The sequence below is a fragment of the Pezoporus wallicus genome, unplaced genomic scaffold (assembly GCF_028554395.1).
Source record: "Pezoporus wallicus isolate ANWC-B61680 ecotype Strahan unplaced genomic scaffold, APGP_CSIRO_Pwel_v1 contig_13721, whole genome shotgun sequence".
Classification (NCBI taxonomy): domain Eukaryota; kingdom Metazoa; phylum Chordata; class Aves; order Psittaciformes; family Psittacidae; genus Pezoporus; species Pezoporus wallicus.
Genome location: NW_026640870.1, coordinates 501,392 through 521,173, shown reverse-complemented (window position 1 = coordinate 521,173; position 19,782 = coordinate 501,392). Strand labels below are relative to the sequence as shown.

Sequence of the window (19,782 nt, the reverse complement as noted above, 5' to 3'; positions counted from 1 at the left end):
TGTATAAAGACTTCACACTTCATTTTCATTTACAGAGTGTGGACAGGTAACTGGTCATGCTTGTGCAGCTGGGTCTTTTTGTGCGGGTCCTCTGATGTCTGCAGTGGGGTTGGGCTGTCATTGGTTGAGGGTCTTTCTCAGCAGGGACATAAAATGCCATGATTTTACTTTCAGTGGAGCCTGTTTGCATGAAAATACTATCAACAGAAGATGCTATCTCTAAACTTGCTGCCTAATTTGGGTGCAACTGCCCAACAGGTTTAAAAGTTATTAAAAGGAGCCTAATTCTCTTTTCTCTCCCGCATACAAACACAGGATAATCACGTAAGCCTTGTTTCCTTGGGAAACCAACTGAAAAAAAAAAGAGCACAGAAACATACTGTAAGATGTGAAAACAGACCAACAGCCCTTCCAGTTGGGGAACGTGAGAAAAGGCACTGCCAAAGTCCCCTGTGTTAGCGAGGTCAGCGCAAGTAGGCTGCAGCTCAGAAAGGGGAGCAGGCAAGCACCTTTCCAGGCTGCAAAAGCAGCATCTGAATGTGTGAAAGCTTTACTAGCTGCTCTCTTTGAGCTCGAATGAAGGCAAAATTGCTGTTAATTAATGCTTCACATAGCAGTAAAAATCAGAGTCTGCCATGGCAAAGAGAGGTTCACAAACGGCCAGTTCCGTGTGAAAGTAAACTGTGAGTAACAGCTAGTGTCATCCTTAGCAAGGGGCTGAGAAGCAGCTGCCTGAGCAGATGACCTGTGTGAGCTCCCTGTGCTTTGGTAGCTGCCTCTGGTCCTGTGTATGTCACCTGGGAAATTCCCATGGGACACGCCAGAGTAACTACAGCCCAGTGCCTTTGGACTGCTGGGAAAACAGCACTGGAAAAGGCCAGAGAAGGCCCACAGAGATGATCAAGGACTGGGAAGCCGGGTGAGGGAAGGCTGAGAGGGCTGGGCTCGTTCAGCCTGGAGAAGAAAAGGCTCAGGGGAGACCTTATCACCGTGTTCCAGTATTTAAAGGGTGGCTACAAAGAAGATGGAGACCACTTTTACAAGGAGTGGCATGAAGAAGATGGGGTGTGATGGGCACAAGTTACTTCTGGGGAGATTCCAACTGGACACAAGAGGAAAATTTTTGCCAATGAGAGCAATCAGCCACTGGAATAATCTCCCCAGGGAAGTGGTGAATTCCCCAACACTGGACACTGCTAAGATTTGGCTGGGCAGAGTGCTGGGACATGTAGTCTAGGTCATGCTTTGCCTAGAAAGGTTGGACCAGATGATCCTTGAGGTCCCTTCAATCTGGTTATTCTGTGATTCTGTGACACAGTGTAGTCAAAGAGGAGAAAACTCCCATCTACAGCTCAGCTCCAGTCACAGTACTCATGTTGCCTAGATAAAACGAATGAGACTGAGCACCAGACCAGATACCTCTGCTGTGATGCAGCATGGAGTGATGCTCCTGGGGAGAGCCCAAGGTGTGAGACTCCTCATGGAGAGCATGCCCATTGCTGTCTCATGGGTTTTGCTGTAAGGCATTGGATGTGCTGTATAACACATGCTGATTTTCAGCTGGGATGTGTTGACCTGGACAAATCATGCTAAAGCTTAAAAGCTTTGCCATCACACTCCTTAAATTCCACTTGCCATGTAATTAACCCTGCTGAGGAAGAAAGTGAACTGACTATCAGGTCCTGAGGTGAAGCTGCCTCGAAGGGAATCCTTCAGACACCCTGCTCTGGCCACTTTATTTTCCTTTCATCATTTATTTGGCTATCTCGGCGCTATGTGTGCACACACACACCCCACATCCTGTTTAAATGCACGCTGGATCTTCCTCAGAAAAGGATGATAGAAACCACTATTCAAGATCAAAGCAAAGGACAGCTGAGATGAAAGCAAGGCAAAAGTGTTCCTCAAGTGTTTCATCTGTGCTGTAGCTTCACTGTAGGAGGGAGTGGGAGGATGTTCACCCGAGGTTGTGTGCAGTCCTGGGGTATGGCTCTCAAGGGGAATTTCAGGCTGAGCAGTGGAAGGTCAGCCAGGGTCAGATCTTTCTGTCCACTGGGATTTGATAAAAAGACACCTTTCCTACCGAAATGAGCTCTGAGGAGGCACAGTGGCTTGTAACAGAAGACATTGGGAGTAAGTGCTAAGAAGGGGGGAAACCTTTGTAAGAGCAATGTGGTGGGAGAAAGCTGGCCTGGTTATTTAGGCTAGGAATTAAACAAATGTTTATAACCTTGGAAAGAGCAAGACCTTGGGATGGCCTTAACATGGAATTAAGGAAACCAATCTAGTTTTCTAATGGAGCTTGGTACATTTATGACCAGGAATCTGTGAGCTGTGTTTGTGCAGAACCGGTGATCCAAAGCTGTTATGTCCAGCAGTGAGAATATTTTGCTCTTTGTGTTTCAGTAATACAAAGCTTTCCACCTTCAGCCATGTGAGGGATGGGAGGAAGTTATCAAGGCATCAGAAGCAGTGTGTAAGTGAGAAGAACTCTAAGATAATTCTTGCAAGGAAGACGGAAAGACCTGGCAAGATCTACAGAAGGGTAAATAAAGCACCGTGGACCTGCATACCCTGAGCTATTAATTTAACTGGCTCACAAATGTCAGTCATTTCCAGACTGAGGGCTGGATGCAGCTGTGATGGTGGTGAGATGAAAAGTAAACCTGCATCAGACTGGACATTGCCAAGAGGAAAGGGGAGAGAGGCAACCTCCTCCTGAAGTCCTGGGAAAGTGGCAGGGCAGTGATGAAAACCAAAAGCAGAAGTGGTGGCCTAAAAGGATCATCAGAACTTCTTGGTGATTAATAACTCCTTGACCTGAACAGAATAAAAACTAGGTGGAAAATGGCAGACTCTGTCCTTGCCATGCCAGGGATAAAGGCCAGGAGGAACTGCAGATGCACCTCTCTGTGCTCTCCTGAAGACACATGGTGCCTCTAAGGAGCCATATGGGTACCAGGCAGGTGAAGTTGGGTACAAGGTGGCTTTGGTGGCCACCTTGTATGTGGAGGAAATCTATGAAGGAGAGGTGGGTTGGAACCACATCCTTCTTGTCTCCTTCCTACCAGCTGCCCAAGGACAGCAGCACTTCCTGTCTCCCTCGAGGAGCTGTGCAGAGCCCGACACTCCAACAGTCAAACTGTGGTGCCTTAAATACACTCACAGAGGGTTTGAGATTAGACCCTGGAGGATAAAGTGAACAAATCTTGGCAAGTGAACTTGATTGCTTTTATGTGATATAATTACAGAGTGAACTGAAGGAAGGGAAGAGAGCAGCTGTACTTGGGTATGTGCTGGGATCTGAGTAAAGGAACTTGGTACTGTGCCTCCTAAAGAAATGGCACGTTCACATTTTCCAGCTAGGCTATAGCTGATTCTGTTAGAAGGTGATTGTGTTCTGTGAGAAGCCCACCAGAGGCACATGGAAAAGGACAATCTTTGTAGGAGAAATCCACCCCTCTTCAAGAGGAGCACCACCTAATGCCTCACCTCCACTAAGCTTTTGGTGGTGGGTAGAGCCCTTAACCCCACATGTTTGACTTAAAAACTACCTGCTGTTTTCACACTGACTGAAATTAAAGGCTTCTTAAGGGAAAACATGGATCAGCTACTATGAATCAACAGGGCTCCATGGAAGTAAATGGATTCCTGCTGTTTGACCACAGACGGATAATCTACCCTGTTCTGATTTGCACTGGCTTTGCCACGTATGTTTTCATTTGTGGTCCATCCAGCGTGGTTTATGTAACCTATTAGGATCCACCCCCTGATCTCCAAATAGCTTTCAAAAGCCAAAGGTGCTGTTTGTGTTTTGAGATTGATATCTTGCTGGCAGCGTGATGCAGGTTTCCGGCAGCAGGTATGAGGTTTAACTGCAGGAAATGAGCTTATTTTTAGACAAAGCATTCACTGGGGGGTTGTATAAATGGATTTTTTTTTTTTGCTGGGTGTCCTGTTTCTTAGGTCATTAAGTATAAAATTTTAACTCTTGCTTTTAATAGAGAGTTTGGGGAAATAGGTACTGATCCAAACAAATCCATCCCCAGGTAAATACCAAAGGCTGGGAGGGATGCATGAAGTGGCAGTCGTGGAGACTGGCAAATGAAGATGTCCATGAGGTTTCCAAGCAGCAAATGAGTGTTGGGCTAAAGGGAGAAAACACTGGGTTTGTTTCAGTGTTAACCTGATCCTGTGCTTTGATTTTTCTGATGAAAAACTGATGGAAAATATTCTTATGGAGATTTTGTGTTCTGCAGAGGCTGAGAGCTTGAAAATCAAAACAAAATCATGGTGACAGAAAACCACCAATCAGCCCTAAGCAACTCTCCACTTGTCTCTAGAAATGTAAGCCTGGGATTGATTTAAATATGTCTAGAAATGAGAAGCCGTGTGTTCAGCCTGCTCTCTTCTGCAGGATCAGGTATCCATCTTTTCCAGTTGGTTTAAGCTGTCCATCTCCTCCTGTCCCTGATATGATAAAGTCAGTGTTATTAGAATGCCAAACCTCCTCCCTGAGGTTCTTGGTGGGTTCTGGTTCCTGCTGCATGTCTGTGATGGGAAGGTCTGAGACCTCCCCAGCTCATTTCATGTGTTGCAGAGCTCATCTCTCCAGCCTGCCAAGGGGGAGAGGGACAGATTAACACTGAGAAAAGGCTTTTATGGGGCAGCAATGCAGCAAGAAGCAATGTGTAGTTTATATCAGTATTGGATGCATATTCCTGTGAGTGTGTAACTTGCTCCCAGCCTGGAAGCTGGTATCACCAGTGTGCAAAAAAGCTTCTTACTGCTGCTCCTTTCTGGGTGCTTTTGTGGAGGGGGAGGATAGAGAATTGGCAGCATGTTGGTAGAGATCTGGGAGAGGGGGGAATGAGGGTTTAAAGCTTGAATCCTATCAAGTTCATTCTACTGACAGCTCCAGGAAGGGGAAGAGACACACCCCCCCCCCCCCTCTTCTGCACATCTATTCCAGCCTGCAACAGCCTAATAAAGAGGATAATGGATTGGTTTAACCTTTAAGGGAGGAGAGCACAGCGCTGCATCGTCTGCTGTGTGCACACAGCCCCCGGCTCAGTGTGAGCGCATCCAGCACACGGACATCCACATTCCCTCCCCACGGTGCTCCCATCACATGCCTTGATCCATGTGAGAGTAGATCCAACACAGTGCAGGAGACATTCGCCTACGCAGATCTCATTAGTTGTCTCGAAGAGGGAAGGGAATGAACATGACTGGTGACGTCCCAGCCCTCCTCTCTGTCTCCTGTTCAGAGGGAAGGGGGGAGAAGGGGCAGAGACAAGGAAAGCTTTCGGGGGGATTAATGAGCATAACCAGGCTATAGTGATGAATTCTTCATCTGGCCTGAAGTGTAATTGTAGCACAGGGATTAGTGCTCTGGGGAGCTCTTTGGCTGTCGCTGATGGGTGATTTTTAGCTATTGATGCACACGGGGTAAAAGCAACAGCTGGTTGTGCTGTGCTTTGGGGTAGATCCAGTGAAATGCAGATTTCTGGAGTGGGCTTTGGGGCAGAAGCAGGAGGGGTTTATAACATCCTGGGTCTGGCTCACAGCTGACAACTGGTCCCAGTTCCCTGCTATTTCTGATGCTTTTGGTGGGGCCAGCTCTGCATCACTCTGTTCCACAGCTCTGGGTTTACAGGGGCTCGAAGGAGGGGGGAAAGCACATCCTGCCCTCCTCCCTTCCCTGAGCATGTCCTTTATCACAGAAGAGGCTTGATGGGGGTTCCCCAGAGCATGTAGTGCAGTAGGATGGTTTCTTGTTGTGTGTCTGTGCCTTTCTTTGGTGTGCAGGCTCCAAGGGTCCCTCAGGTCTGGCTGCATCCAGGGCATTGTGGCTGCTCCAGCCCCAAAATCCCACCCCACCACGCAGTTCTGACCCATCATTTTGGCCCTGGGCTTAGCAGAGAGGACACTTCTGCTGAAAGCTCTTGAAGCTGTAAGTATGCCCATGTGTTATTGGAGGGGTGTACATCAGACAGGAGTCCAGGCAACGGTGGACAGCAGCTCGGATGGAGACCCGGTGGGGATGAGGATGGAAGACAAAATTCATCTCTTACTAGTACTGAGTTATTATTCATACAGTAAAGAGGAGATGCCATCAGCATGAAAAGGCTTGCTCTTCATAATCCGTGCATATATACATCAGTGAAAAGGCAGGTGGAACATCAGTGGAATATCAGTTTGCAGTCAGGTACAATGCCTTCTCCTCCTCCAGCGGCAGCTCTTCAGTCTAGCACAGAAAGCTCTAAACTTACAGGAGTTTACAGGGATTCAGTGTGCATTTGCAGATCAAACCATTTCTCTGCTTTGCAACCTCACAGCTCCCGATTCTCCTCCCTAGCACAAAAGGACACTGGACTGAGCAAGTGCCCGTAGCAGAAAAGGAAAAGCTGGATGGGTTTTTCCTATTTAATCCACATTATAGCCAACCCATGGGAAATCCTGTTAAAAGATCAGTGAGGATTTTCTGAGTCAAGGGAAATGTTACATCTCAGTTAGGGAGTCCTTTGGATGAGCCAGGCTTCAAGACAGATCTGCTGCAAAAATCCCTGCACAAAAGGCAAGGGGGGGCACACACAGATCAAATTGTTGTCCCAATTCCTTCCTTCCTTAGTATTTTTCAAAGAGGAAAGGAAAAATATACTTTGGATGCACTGGAAATGTTGTGTACTTCTTGCAGTTGATGATTTTGTGTTGTTTTCTTTGTGCCATGTTGCTAAAGGGGGAAGCACCTGCCATGGCAAAGGGACAAGAATTGGGTGCGACAGGAATGCTGCCAGCTCCATGCAATCCCAGGGCTGGGACTTTGTGTGCTGAAATCTGAGAGATAACAAATGAAGGTGAAACATCTGAGAAGCCTAAAAAGCAATGGATGAAGCAGGACAGAGGTAATAAGAATGTGAATCCCAGTCTGTAGAACTGAAATACACTCTCAGCCATGCAGGTGGGATTGAGGCAGCTTTCCCTACCAAGCAGCAACTAGTCCCATGGGTCTGGTGGGTGTCTTGCCCCAGTGCTTCAGGGAGTTGCTTGGTGTGTAGCATCCTCCATCTCTTGGGATTCAGAACAAAATGTAGGGAGGATCATGCCCAAAATGGTCAGTGGTCTGCAAGTGTCAGCTTGTTGACAAGGCAGACAGATCAAGATAGGGTAGGGGATGCTGGTACCCCTGAGGCTTTCTCCTTTCTGCTGTTAGAGTAAGATAGCCTCTTTGATAGATATCAAAGAGCCATGCTGTCAAAAGAATAGGGAAAAAAGCAGAGAGAGGGAATAGGAGGTCCCAGGATGCACAGTGTGGGCTGATGGGTTATGTACCACGGACCCACCACTACTGGTCTGTACTTTTCCACAGACTCCTGCTGCTGGGCAGGGTTCAGCTGGACCCTTGGTCCAGCTCCTTGCTTAGATGGAGAAGCTTGTCTGAGCTTTCAGGGAGGAAACTGAGACCTGCACAGTCTCCTCCAGCCTTGTGGTTCAGATGCAGCTGGGGCTCAGTGGGGAGCCTGAGTCCGTCCTCTTCCGAGCCTGTTGGCAGCTACTTATGGAGAAGCAGCTTTTTCCAGCCTTGTGCTGGAGCCCACACGTGCTCCCTCAGCCTGGCCTTGGCCTTGAAGGTGCTGCTGGATGCTGAGGCAGCAGGGAACATGCCGAAACACCAATTTATAGCCAGTTTGTGCTGGCTGCTTTAAGCCCCTTTTACTCCTTTCATTAGCAGTGGGCAGGTCAGGGAAAGAGCTGTCTGAGCTTCTCAGTGCACCTGCCTGTACAGCCATGCTCCACACCTCATGTTCCCATGCACAGGCACTGCCCTTGCGACCTGCCTGGCTCCAGGTCTGTTCCATTAGAGCTGCAAATGCTTTCAGGAGAAGAGCAGAAGGATTTCGAAGTGACTTTAATTTGGGAGGCTGGAGTATTTCTTCCTCCTCTTCTTTCCCTCTTATTCTTTATTTCTTGGTGCTAACAGTTTTAATTCCTCAGTAGCTACTTCCACTGTCTCTTCTTTTCCAAGGCTGTGCATGGGATGGGATGGGATGATTTATGTGCACAGTAGAGATAGTGGTTGAGCAATGGGAACTGGAGGACACAAGTAGAGAGGACTGTGCTGTCCCCAGCTGCTGAGGATGGCTCCTGCCACATCCCCAGCCCTGTCCCTGATCACACAATGAGGGATTCCCCCATATCCAAGACGTCACATTTGCCAGGTTATCACACAGACCATTGCTATCAGATAGGAACCAGAATGTTTTTGCCAGTCATCCAGGGAACATCCCTTGCTTTGCATGCAGAGCCCAATAAAGCTAAAATTAGCAGTGTTTCCCTCTACCAAGCAAGTAATTTGTTCAGGAGAGGGCCTAAGGAGAAGCATGAAGAGAAAGGGAGCTCCCCTTATAAAATATTTACCACCTTAGCCAATGCCTCCTGAGCAATTTTGGAGAATGGTGTAATTAGGCTCCTGTTTCCTGCATCTCCTGCCCTCCCTTTCACTCATTCTTTATTAATAAGGCCTTTGCATGACATAATGGGATGTTTGTTTCCTGGGGGGCTCTTTATCCCTTTGTTCTTGCACAAGAAGGGAAAATACCATTACATCTAACAGAAGGGAGTTTTAAAACATGTGTATAAAAGTAGTTTTAGGGGGTTTTGTACGTGTGTGTGCATATATATGCTTGTATACATACACACACACATTCCTTGAACACAAGCAGGCCTTTCTCTTGTGGACCTCCAGTTCCCTGTAAGTTCTTTTCCTGATACTCACCCTAGACATGCCTCACTCTTTTTAACTAAAGGAGTATCTTTCTGGTGACACCAGGAATAGAGGATCAGTTTCAAAATGAAACATGTGGGGGCTGAAAAGCATCCAGCGACATCTCATTTGACTTGGACTCATTCTAAGGTCAGAATCAAGTAATTGTTTTATAAAACTCAAATTTGCTAGAAGGGCTTAATGCATTTTTTAGAAGGGCTGAGTAATAAAGTAATTGTCGATTTATTGCTGCTCTTAACACCAGGAGAAAGATACATCGTTCCACTTGGGACCACTTAAGCATATAGTGTTTTAAAGGATAGAGCTTAATTCATAATTACAGAAGTGTTTATGCACCTCCCTTCTTCTTTGTTTCGTGTGTACTTTGATGAAGAGCTGGAAGTTTGGCTTTGCAATGCCTTACCCATGGTCTTTAGGGACAGAAATCTGGCTTGGCTTTCCCTGGTTGCCCAGAGCCTTTGTGGCAACCCGGATAAATGACCTTTTCCCATCACAGCCCCTTGGTGCTTGAGTTCATGTTTTTCTCTCCAGTATAAAGGGAAGCAAAAGACTGCTCTGAATTTCTTCATATAGTGAGCAAGCAGCTGAAATAATATTGCCTCACAAGCCATTATGTATTTTTTATTACTCAGATAGTAAAATATTGAAATGACTTCCGACAGAAAGAGAAGAGCAAGGGAGAACACCCAGGAGAAACGGGTTTATCTCAGAGGCTTTAATTGAATGCTGTAAAGCACTTTTATGGTGAAAAGAAAAGATACTTTGCTCTTATGATCACCTGTACTGTAAAGGAATGCCTCCTGCAAAAAGCTGTCCCACTCCCGTGTTTACCTGCCATCAGAGGAAGGTGGTGGTGAACCCAGCACACTCATAGCAAACCTGAGCTGAGCTGGAGTCCCATGCACACCATAGGATGTGCCAGGGATGAGGGACAGAAGCAGCTCCTGCTGTGCCCAGGATGGTCCCCTCCTTTGCTCCATTGCCTAGACAAGACCTCTAAGAACGTTGTTCACTTGGATTGATTTCTGTAACCTTCATCCCCATGAGTGGGATTTGCTGTCTGCCAACAGTTCATTGCATGATTTGATTTCCTGGACAATTCTAGAGATACTGTAATTTAGCAAATGATTCTTGCAAAAGAGCCACTTTAGCCCTCCTTTTATTCCCTCTAAGTGGCTTTGCCCATGGCTGGAAAGCAAATCTCATTTTGAAGTTCAGACTACTTGGTCCTTCTTTGCAGCCCCTCGTGTGTGCTTGTGCCTGCAGAGGAGACCTTGGTGCCACCCAAAGGGTGTGAGCTCAGGGAAGAACCTGGAGCAAGAAGGTCCCATTTCCTGATGCTGCATCTTGGAGGGTGTGGGATGGGAAGAGCTTTGCTGGATAAGGGAGAAAACAGCAATGTCCTCAGAAACTTTGAGGTCTTTGTGTCACATATGTCTGCCAGAGGAAGAGGTTCCCTCCTCCAGCTCTTGGTGAGGATGCAGGGTATCGTGGTATGGGTTTGTGAATACCCAAAAGCAAATACAATCTGAGAAGCAAAGACATGCTCTGCATCAGGAGGATTCATCCACCAAGATGGAACAAGGCAAACACACACACAAGCCCCCTTGTTTTGAGGAGCTGGATGGGAGTGTGTTGGGTTTGAGGATGATGATGGCTGGTCCCATCTCCTCTCCCTGTCTTACGAGCAGCAGTTTGGGGCTGCAACTTTTCCATGCTAGCCCAGAACTAACTGGGACCCTGAGGAGACACCCTAATGGGTGTCCCTTGCCCACTGCCTGTCCCTGGGAGCTGTGCTGAGCTCTGCTTTGCTCCAGGGCTTTGCTGACACCTTTAAAGAGGGCAGCTGTTCTCCTTGTGCTGAAGCAGCCTCCTATTGCTAAGGCAAGATGATTGCATTTTATACCTTCCCAGCTCTAATTTGTACTTCTTTGGGGAAGACGATAGGACAAGTTACATCAGAGCAGCTGCTGTCTCGCTTGGGTTTTAAAGGAAAAGGAAACAAATCCCCTTCTTGGTTGCTTTTAAGTTGTTTTAGTGCTTACAACGTGGGCCTGGCCGACCTCTCAGGGGGCTCAACATCTCCACCAAGAGGAATGGGGATGTTAGACATTATGGAGGGGCAGTTGTTCATAGTATCACAGAGCGGTTTGGGTGCTGACTGTTTGAGGATGCGTACATTGCAGAGCCAGGGAAACCATGGGCATTGTTGTGAGTAATTGCTGAGGGTTTTAAAATCATTTTCTATTATTTCTTGTTTTCCAGCATGCTGCTGACACACTGGAGGAAAACCATGGGCTGCACGTGTGAGAAGGATTCCCTCACTGTATCTCTATTGGGTTTTTTATTAAACACTGACATGAAAACGTGTCCATTTAATGTGTTAATTCCCATCTCAGTGTTTCTATAGAAACCAGCTGCCTGTTCATTACAGCATGAGGATTCCCAGGCTGACCTCATCAGAATCTCCCTCCCTGGTGTCTCTCCCACTCCCTGCTCACGCTGTTCCCTCTGTTGTCTCTGGATCTAACCTCCCCTTGTGTCACACCTCACCCTTAATCCCCCTTCCTATCCCTTGCCACCCAGTTCCTCCCCATCACCCCAAGGATCTGAGGATGGAAAAGGATTCCCAACACAAAGGGGCTGTATAAAGCCATATAAAGCTGCTGCCTGCAGAAAAGCATCATCATCATGGCAGGACTGATTTATATTTCATTTATTCCTCTGTCAGTTCATTGCCATTTACTTGATGCTGAAGGAGAACTACTCTCTTAAATCGCCATTTAAATATTCCAGCAGAGGATTCAGGGATGTGCATCATATGCCTAATGAAAAGAGAATCCCCTAGAATACATTTGACTTCCAAGTGTAAAATCTGCACATTTGCTGCCTCTTAATTGACAAGAAGCATCTGCATAAATCAGAATGTGCCTGTTCCTGCCATGGCTCTGCATATGGGCTGGGGACCACTGCAGTGTCCCCCCCCCCCCCCCCCCCCAAAGTGACAGCTGCCACCACAGCATCCTGCACTTCTCCAGGCATTGTTCTTGCTTGTCTTTCCCTTGTGTTTCTTTGATACTGTACACTGTATCCCTGCTTTTTTGCCCTGATAAGCAAAAGGCCCTCTCCTACCAGCCCTTATCCACAGCAGACTGTTCCCTCCTTCCCTTGGCCAATCCTGCAGCTCAGAAGCCAGCACTTCACCAGGACAAGTGTCACTCCTTGTTGTTGCCTTTCCCCTCTTCACAGCTTCCACCTCCTTCTTTTGGACCATCTTACTTTGCCAGAGATTATTACAGAGGGCAAAGTAAAGGCAGCATCCCCTTTTAAAACTGACTGTCAGGTTTATTGTCACTTTAACCTGAGCACTTGACAAGTCCTTGGGGCCTCTCTGGGTTTTTTCCCTCAATCAAAAGAAGCAGATGAAACAAATCAGGTACAGTTGGGAGATGCAATGTGGGATATTGCTCCAGAACACCCCTATGTCCCTGTTTCCTCAAAAAAAGCAGGTGGAATCCCATTTCCAGGATCAATTTGAAGTATCTGCTCAGTTGTTAAGACACATTTTTGAACTGGTATTCCCAGTCAGCCAAACTCCCACCTCCCATATTTCCTCCAACCTACCCATGTATAACCAGAGCCAGGATAGTCCTGCCTACTTCTGCCTTCACCAGGTGCCCATGCTTAGTAGTTCTGAGTGTCTCCAGGTCCCTCTTCTATAAAAGGAGAGGCTTAATAGCACTTCAGCCTGTAAAGAAGGGTGATGAGCACCTTCTTCATCTGGGTATGTGCTTGCTGGGGCCATTAACACCTCAGGCTGCATCAAGAGAGGTTTGGGGTGTGCTAAGAAGTAGAGGACTGGCAGCAAGGAGGCAATGTACAAGAGCAAAGGTAAGAGGGGATCCTGGTGGGCTGTTGCAGAGTTTGGGTTGACTTGTTTTCTGCTGTTGAGGTGTGTAAATGTAGGTTAATATTTGGCAGTTGAGTTCTGCTGTTTGGCAAGTGTTTGGTTCCTCTTTTCAGACCCAGGACAAGGGGAAAACAAAGCTCTTGTGTGTGTTTGGAGCCGCCTGATTCAAGCAGTGTTATTCAGAGGTGTTAGTCCAGGATGCTCCTTGGTCCTTGCTGCAGGCTGATTACTAGACTGTGAGACACTGAAGGAGATCCCATGAGGGTAAAGCTGCTGCTTGATGTAGGTGGGTAGTATGTGCTTCTGAGTTAGTCCCAGTGATGGAAGCCTAAGACTTCCTTTAGCTATTGAACAATTACCTGGTGGTGCATCCCTCTATTCCCATAGATCAGGAGAATGGATGGAAAGAGATTTAACAGTAAAGGAAGGGAGAACATAAACAGAATTTGTTTGGAAACCTTTGAAGAATTAGCCCCTTTTCCCAGTTTTCCTGTTCCAATGAAAGAAACAATACTGAAAGCTGTTGGTTTTCGATCTGTGTGATAGCAGAGAGCATTGGACAGGCACATAAATGCAGAATGATGCTGAAATCAATATTCAGCTGAGTAATTGCCATGAGATACTCAAACGACCTTCCAGAAGAAGGAGCACTGTGGGATGAAGCCAACCAGAAAGGACAGTTAATATGGGTTGGTGGGTACACAGGACCTGGTTGTCTTGATCGTGGTGAGTTACTGCTGCTATGAGAGAATAGAAGAGTGAAATGGAAGAAGTAAAGCATGAGTAGCCTGAGTATATGGGCAGGGGAGAAAATTGAAATGCAAGAGGTGAAAGGAAGCTTTACAGGGAGATGACTTGCCTCCTGGAGTAAATACATAACTAGGGAATGTATTGGTGATGTATATTTTGCGGAATCATCTTGACTATGAACACCAATGGTGCTTCAAACAGCCTGAAAGAAGATTTAAGAGGGCATAAAACGAGTTGGCCTCACAAGAAAGGACAGAAATGAGGTTGAAACTGTAGTCTTAAATAAATCAGCCATGAGATGAAAAGTAAATGAATTGGGGAAGCAGCTCTTAATAATCGAGTGGTGAATTGGAAATAAAGCTGCTTCCTCTGCTGTGATTTAAGGATGCCTTATCATTCCCTGCTGTAGCATGGAAACTCCCTCCCAGGTTGCATAGGGAGGAGCATGTGCTCTGTGGAAACCAGAGCATGTAAATGGAGAGAAGCCAAGTTCATACTAAGTAAGCCATAAATAAAAGGCTTTCTACACAGGAATCCTTTTATCAAGGAAGAGAAATGCAGAGCATCTCCTTTATCTTGCCTTCCGGCTGCCCTGCAGCCTCTGATGTCCTCAGAGCTGAGCGCTGTGACCTGTGGAGGAGCAAAGCCAGGGTCCCCTGAATCACTGTTCAAAGGGGTGCTGCTGGGAGCACATCACTGCTCTGAGCCCAACCTGCTGCCTTCCCCCTCCGCTACTGCAGAGCTCGGTCTGACCTGTGTCCTTTCAAAGTTCCTCAACTTTTCAAGCAGGGATTTGGCTTCTTTCTCTGCTCCTTTTTTTGCATCAAACTCAGCTGTGGGTATCTGGGAAGTTAGGATCTTATCACATCTGTGCACACAAAAGCTCTTGGAAACGCTCTCATCAGCGTGCCCTGAGCCAGCCACAAGCACTAATAGGCAGAAACAGCCAAACACATTTTGCCCGTGTTCCACCACAGCAAAATACGCCAATATAGTGCTGGTTTTCTCCTGTGTTTCAGATGTGCTGGAATCCTGTGCAGAGCACCAGCAGGCAGAATACTGCAGGTAGCAAAAGGGAATCCAGTCTGTGTGAGTAGTCCATTGGTTGCATCCTAACAGACAGTGCTTTTGCTTGTGCAGAAGCCCCTGGGTAGCTGGAAATTGCTCACCAGCTGAGCTTCTGTTACTGAGGCCGTGGTTATGCAGCTCTTTAACACCCATCTCTGTGCCCCTGCTCCTTACATCATCTCTGGCAAAGCTAATAATGCCACTTGCTGTGTTGTGACAGCCAGATCATATGGCTGAGAGCTGGGGGAGCTGCAGTTCCTGAGGTGATGGCTTCATGGAACACCGGACTTTGATTCTTAGCTGAGTTTTAACCATCATCCCATCCCCACAACAGAGCCTTCTTGCCTAAATCCAGGTGTGATTTTAGGTCTGCTTTGGCCAGAGGTGTGAGCTGGAGCCCTGGCTCCAGCAGCCCCATGGGCAAAATGATTCATGGGTTCAGTTGTCCTCTCTCACAAAGGACAGACAGGCTGTAACACCCTCCTGGTGCTCTCCACCCAGGCTGGTGCACACTTTATCACCTCTCTAATGTATTGGTCCCTCTGCATTGAGTGCCACAAGTTATTTAAACACAATCTATTTTCTTTCCCCTTTAAGCAACTGCCATCTAATTTATGAAATCAAACTGTTGTACCAAATCCCTTTTGACTGAGAAGAAAGGATGCACAAGAGATGGTCTCAGATTAGGAACCCAGTGCCTGAGGTTCCCAGTCTGGGACCAAACAGCATCCCTAGGCTGGCAAAGGGGGAGGATGCAGCACAAACCGAATGGGAGAAGAAACCAGGCACATGTTGCTCAACATCACCCTATTTCAATATTTATAGGATGCTGTCTCCTCTCAAATGTAAAATTGTGCTGTTATCTCCGTATGTGCAGATTCCCCACAAATGCAGATATACTCGCTCCATATGAGAACTCTTTCAATCCCTTCAGTTATTCCCTTCATAATTAAAGCATAGTCTTTAGGAGCTTGTCTTCATTTTCCTTCTCGCGTGATAAGGATGGGTTTTTAGCTCCAGTGCACAAAATCCCACGTGCAGCACCCTGAAAGTGCTGCATTTTAGGGGTACCGTTTCCTGGGTTTAGGGCTCTCATTCCCCAGAACCATCAGCATCTCTTATAACCTGGGAGGTTCATCTCTTGACTCATTTGCAAAGTCTGATGATGCCTTTTTCTTGCCACATTAATGAGAATTCCCACCTGAAAAGCTGAGCTGCTGGAAATTACATGTTCCAAACCTGGAACTCCAGGGGAAAGGAAGTTTGGCAGGAAAAGTTATCTTCTTGTGCTCTCCTCATCATTTCTGCTACCGCTGCCTTCAGGGATGCCTTTAAGAGATGAAAAGGGCCCTATTTCTCCCCCCAGGTAACCTCTCAAAACCCAGCAAAGCTTCACTGCTGGGAAATCATTGCAAGCTTAAAGAGGAACAAGCACCACCCACCCCAAAGCCTCTTACCTGCTGCTGATAAGGAACCTGATGTTTTCCCTCTCGCCCTAGCCAAGGATTTCTGTCGCTTTTCAATGCAAAACTATGCGGCTCTGCCCCTATGTTTGTGATGTGAAAGATGTAGCCCAGCTTAATTCCTTTACCCTGTGAAAACATGTTTCACTCCAGGCAGATGGCTGCTGGCTGGCACTATATCTCATTTTCTGGCAACCTCAAGGCCTATAGGGACTGTGTGTTGTACCCATGGAGCTTATCCTATGTGCGGCCCCAATCTTTCCCTGCAGGGACACATCTGATTTTTAACAGCATCCCTGTCCTTGTTTTATCGGGGCCTGTCAACAGCATCAAGAAATGCCTTAAATAGTGATACGTAAACACCGAAACCCTGTATTTACCCCACTGGGTGCACTTGCTGAGCTGTTCATCATCTAATGTTACTGGTGTTGCGTGGCAACCACTGTTTAAGGGTTTGCTGACTCAAAGAGCCTCTGTACTTTAAAAGGTTCAGTGTATTTATTTGACAGCCTCTACCTTCAATGGGTCCTTTTTCATCTTCGTGTAGCTGACGTTTATAATGATTAGGGAAACAATTTAATTTGGGTTTCTGGAAAGCCAGGCATTTAGTAGGTTTATATCATCATTATTATTATTATTACTGCTACTGCAGGGAAAGAAAGATTTGGGGCTGTTGACAAAGAAGACCCAGCATGTTTGTGACTTTTTCCAGGTGTATTTTCCATCACTCAACATTGCATCGTGTCAGTGGGAGCCTCGATGGAGGCAGGCTCCCATCAGTGAAGCCCTGTGAACAGTGAAGCTCTGTTCACTGAGCTGCCATCTCACCCAGGGGTTATTTAGGTGATGCTCAGGAGCTGGAGCAGGCAGAGGTGGTGCCATGTACCCACCAGGCAGCCCGTGGTGTTGCCTGCAGCACATCTCCTTGCTCGTGGAGCTGGGTTTGGTGCTGAGATACTGGCAGTGCAGGTTAAATACAGGCTATCGGGGATGCTTTCCCCTCTGCAGCCAGGCTTGGAGGAAGTGCAGGTGGCAGCCAGACCTCTGCTCCTCTGTAGTTGCTTGCCCCACATGGAAAAGGTTTGCAGGTTTCCTCAGAACAGAGCAAAACCTCACCCCAGATGCTGCCAGCATCAAACCAGAACTGGTCATTAAACACAAACCCAGGTTTAAGGGGGGTTGAAGTTTCATAGCGCAGACTTCCACTATAGTAAAAACACCACTGCACAGCATGGCATCCTTCCCAGTCAAAAGGTACCAAATTCCATGTTACAGCATGGCTCTTCCCAAAGAGTCCTCTGGCATTCCCAGTGTGGTGCTGTAAGTACGATGCTCAAATAGGGGCTTGGCAGATGTTTGGTTTCAGTACGTTACATCATATTATTCAATCCCAATGCTATGCCTAGCAACACACTTCTATCTGTTAATGGAATGACTATTTGATTGATAATAGGATGGTCCTTCACTTTTGCTTGTGATTGCTGAAGGGTATTGGCAGTTTCCCATCTGTACAGTAAGATACTATGAGAGATCCAGACCTCAGTGAGTCTGTGTTTATTCAGCCTTCTATTTGAGTTCCAGTTGTCAACACTGAGGGATGTTTTCCCCTTTGGAAAGGGATTATGAACGCCCCGATTTATATGCACACTGTAGAGAAGGCAAGTCCTTGTCAGGTGTCTCTCATGGCTGTGCTGCTCTTCACTTGTTGTAGGTGAAACAAGGGCAAATCAGTCACTGCTTTGGGCTTGTTTGTGCCATTAGAAAATTCACAGGGTGTCCTGGGGGGGTTTTCCCCTTGGTGTGTTTGCTCTGTAAGTGACAGCGCAGCAGAGCTTCCACAAGGAACGGGGGGAAAAGAGAGGAAAATACGCTGGAAGCTGTGGCAACTGGGAGTCCAGCTCCACAGTTGGCCTGTTCAGGCATTGCCAAGGCGTATTTTGCCTCCTGCTGCCAGCTTGATGCATTGGCAGAGGGCAACAGGTTTAATTAATGCTGTGTGCAGAGGCTGCTGGAGAGGACACTGAGGTTTTGCTTATTAACCAAAGATCAGGATTTCAAAGCAGGTGTGTTTTAATGAAGGGAACAAAAGGGGAACTCTTCCCCAGAGGCAGGGGGCTTCTTCCATGGATGCTTCATTCGCGTGGGTTTCACCGCATCTGAACGCTGTGGAGTTGTTCCTCTTCCAGATTTACCCTTCAGCATGTTCACTCTCTGAAGGAAGACTGAGTATTGGAAATAGTTATTTCAACTAACACCATGTTCAATGTCAGTTCTGCAAAGCAGCCATGCACTGCAGGGCTTTGCCCAAGCCGCTTTTCCTTACCTGAGTGCTTGGTAGTGATTCTAGCACCAACACAGCCCAAGAGATCAAATACCTCAGATCTGATGCCTGCATCACTTCAAGATGCATGTTGGGCCAGAGCTCAGCATCCCATGGCTCCAGTAAATGGTCCATCTGCCTGAAAACCCTGAGCACCTCCTTACTCCATGCAGGAAAGAGCCCTTGACCTTTGTAGGGTGGGTTGATCAATGTAAACATTTAGGAGTGGAGCACGTTTCCAGGATGCTGATCATAGTTGTCATACTCCACAGGTTATATTCCAGGCTTTCCATTCGAAAGGGCTTTGAAATCACTTCTCCTTTGGCTTAATCAGTGCTACATTGCCTGATACCGAGGAACCCTTTGTAAGGCACTGACCTAAATCAGAGAATCATAAAGCAAGAGGAGGAGCCTGGAGGTCAGGGATCCACCAAGCAGCCTCATCATTATCATCTTCAGATGCAATATTAGCAGCCGTAAGCACTGACTTTTGATTCTAGTGCTTTGTAACACGGTGCTGCTGCATCCTACATACACCTTGACAATACTTCATCATTAACCCACATGAAAGCACTCAAGGAAATGAAAAGGTTGCCATAGGCAACCTCCTTCCAACCTTGCAGCATTAATTGCAGGACTCCCTGCATGGAGCAGGGATTCCCCACCCGTTAACTTACCACATTGACAAGAAGGCAGCAGCGGTTAAAATTAAGGAACTGAGCTAAACTTTGCCTTAAAATGGCAGGAAAAGAAAGGAAATCACAAGTTTTAACTGTGGCAAACCGTAAAGGATTTAAATTGGGTAAAAGGAACATGAATTGTGGTTCTCGAATGCAGCAAAATAAGTAGACACAGTAATTGAGCCAATGTATTCCCACAGAGGTGTAATTGAGACTTAAACTTAAATAATAATCTTCTAATCTGCATTACTTGTGATAATCTTGAGAAGGAATTATTAGCAGCGCTTTCTAACAGGGGGTTTTGGTCACGTTCTCATCCCCCCCCCCAAAAAGAAATCTTGTGCTTTAGAAGAAATAAATCCCATTTTAGGAATGAATGAGCTCTTCCATTTGAGCTTACCCTCCACAGTTAACCAAATTCTGAGAGGTCTGTAAAGCAAGCCAAGTTCTCTTCATTGGAGTGACACGACTTCTATGTCATGGGTGCGATTTGTGCTGTTTCCTGTGGAAATCATCTCCTGTTTTACCAAGTTCTGATCTTCAGGAAGAGAAGGGGGGTTTCATACACTCGGTAAAGACTTGGTGGAACACTGCAGGGAAATCCCTGAAGATCATCCATGTGATGAGCCCTGCTTGGAGCAGGAAACTGCAACCCTCCATTATAAAGTAAGCCCAGGGAGAAGAACCAAAAGCACCGAGCCTTGCCTCTGCCAGCAGCACTGCTCCTGCTGATGTCCTGAAAGAGGGGAAGGGAAGAGGAAGGTGATGGATTCACTTCAAGAGCTGAAGGCATAGAGGGACTG

The 19,782-nt window shown here is 46.8% G+C and overlaps 1 long non-coding RNA gene across 3 annotated transcripts in view; it reads left to right on the top strand.

The window, feature by feature from the left end:
• LOC130605427 (uncharacterized) overlaps positions 1–11,158 on the top strand; it is a 50,383-nt gene extending 39,225 nt beyond the window's left edge. For 2 of the 3 annotated variants that reach the window (XR_008973690.1, XR_008973692.1), the window contains one exon: positions 4,260–4,397. This is a non-coding gene — a long non-coding RNA (uncharacterized LOC130605427). Of the gene's footprint in view, positions 1–4,259; positions 4,398–6,742; positions 6,909–8,810; positions 8,918–11,053 lie in introns of those variants that run through there. The other variant, XR_008973691.1, reaches the window with a different exon arrangement.
• The last annotated feature ends 8,624 nt before the right edge of the window (positions 11,159–19,782 follow it).